Below are 2,273 nucleotides of genomic sequence, written 5' to 3'. Positions count from 1 at the left end.
AACCCCAAAATATTTCACATATGAAAATAAAGCCTACCATATCATTACCCTCTGGTCATTGTCCAAAAACACTTTCAAGCTTTAACGACTTCTAACTTTTCTGCTATTAAAACTACAATTTTTATGGTGGTGCCCGTATATCCGAACACCCTGTATAAAGATTATTTATTAATTGTAGATTTTATTTAATAATAGTCAATGCCATTATTATTAAAAAAAATCATTTAATATTCAAAATAGTTATGTTATATACCCATATTAATACGTGTAAGGTATAATTTTATTTAAATCATTTCGTGTACATCCATCCCTTTTTAAAGCAAATTTGCCGCCAACCGTGAAACACATGAGCGCGAAAAGCTCGGTAAATTCTTCTAAAATCTCTAGCACGCGTCGAAAAGACAATTTTATTGGCCACGTATTTCTGATTTATTAGTTGTTATAATTTGTCCCCAAAGCGGTGACCCGGGCATTGTTAGAAATGCATTCTCCATACTCGTATTGTCTTTGTACGCCCGCACGTTAATTCAGAATGAATGAGCATAATTGAATGGGCCGACGAGGAACTGGTTTATCTCTAATTTATTAACTATATAATTACTTGTAGTATAGGCTATATTTCTTGTCGGTAGGGATTTAATCGGTTTCACCAAAACATTCGGTCGAACGTAAACTTATATATTATATATGATCAAAAATTTGTTAATCATTGTTTGAGATTTATGATTGATAGACGTACAAGTTTTCTACGTTTCTTTTAATGTGTACCAATATTTTATTTAAATAAGCCACGGCTATTTTTTTCAGGAGGCATAAATTTTTACGTATTTGACGTTTTAATTGCTTACGATTGCACAATAATCGTAACTGGATATTGTTAAGGAAATCAAATCGTATAATCGAATATCTTTATTACTTAGATTTTTAGGTATTTTCTCGATTTATCACGCCACCCACTAACCCAAACATAAAACGCGGTGTCCGACTCGGATAATCACAAATTTGTTCAACATTCGATAAACGGCGGGATGTTTTAGCATATTATTTATATATGCGCTAATATTTTATTTATTTAAATTGAAGCAACACACATTTATTCAACTTTGACGTTTTAATTACAATATTATAAACAATATTTATATGTGTTTTATATTAAAATTTCAAATCGAAATTGTTAATGTCATCCTTATCAGATTTCATAGCAGTTATGAAGAAACCAAAGCCGCCAATACCAACCGGAATTAGATCGACCTATGAATTATGTACAGGCATAAATTTGTTTATAATTGTACTGAATTTATGATGTAGTTATAGTTGTACACGATTTTACGTTTATTTAAATGTGCACTAATATTTTATTTAAATCAGCCACGCCACACAATAGATATATGATTTTCAGACGGCGGGCCGTTAATATTTTTCAGGTTGACGTTTTATTTATAACTTTATATTGCAATATGCTCGTAATATGTTGTAAATGGAGTTTGTTAAGGCAGTTGATCAACGTAGTTATACGCATGTGGATGGTGTTATGAACTAGTTACCCAGCTGAGTTTCAACTTGGGCTTCTCGTATCAACTATACTAATCATTAATTGTCTCACAATCAGTAATTAAATTATATGTAAGAACTTGAACAGTTTGTCTTTATTTTGTTTCAAATTGGGTGTACGGATCTTCATTAATATTTATTTCGTATTATATCTGTGAGAATTTGCCGGTTTAAATTAAATTTAATTTCATAATTTATATTTAATTTATTTCAAGATGTTTTAGAACTTTAAAATAAGTTGTAAAAAACATATTTTTATTTTTTTAACATAACTAATTTAATTAATAAATCTATTTTTCAAATTAAAAGACGTAGAGGTTAATATTTCTGAAAATAATTGTACATTTTTATATCACAAAAATATATAAATTATTAAATAAAATTTAATCTCATAATTTATGTTTAACATGATAATATATTTTGTTATTTCAAAGTGTTTTAGAACTTCAAATGAGTGGTTACAAAAATATTCTTATTATTTTTTAATAATTATTTTAACAAATATATCTTTGTCAAAGTGAAAGATGCAATTGTTAAAATTTCTGAAAATAATTGTACAATTTTTAAATAATATCAAAAATATATAAATTATTAAATTAAATTTAACCCCATAATTTGTAATTAACATGATGATATATTTTCTTATTTCAAGGTGTTTTAGAACTTTAAAATATGTTGTAAAAAACGTATATATTTTTTTCATAATTTTAATTATCATATCT

Source organism: Aethina tumida, chromosome 1 (assembly GCF_024364675.1).
Source record: "Aethina tumida isolate Nest 87 chromosome 1, icAetTumi1.1, whole genome shotgun sequence".
Taxonomy (NCBI): Eukaryota; Metazoa; Arthropoda; class Insecta; order Coleoptera; family Nitidulidae; genus Aethina; species Aethina tumida.
This window is presented reverse-complemented; position numbering follows the sequence as displayed.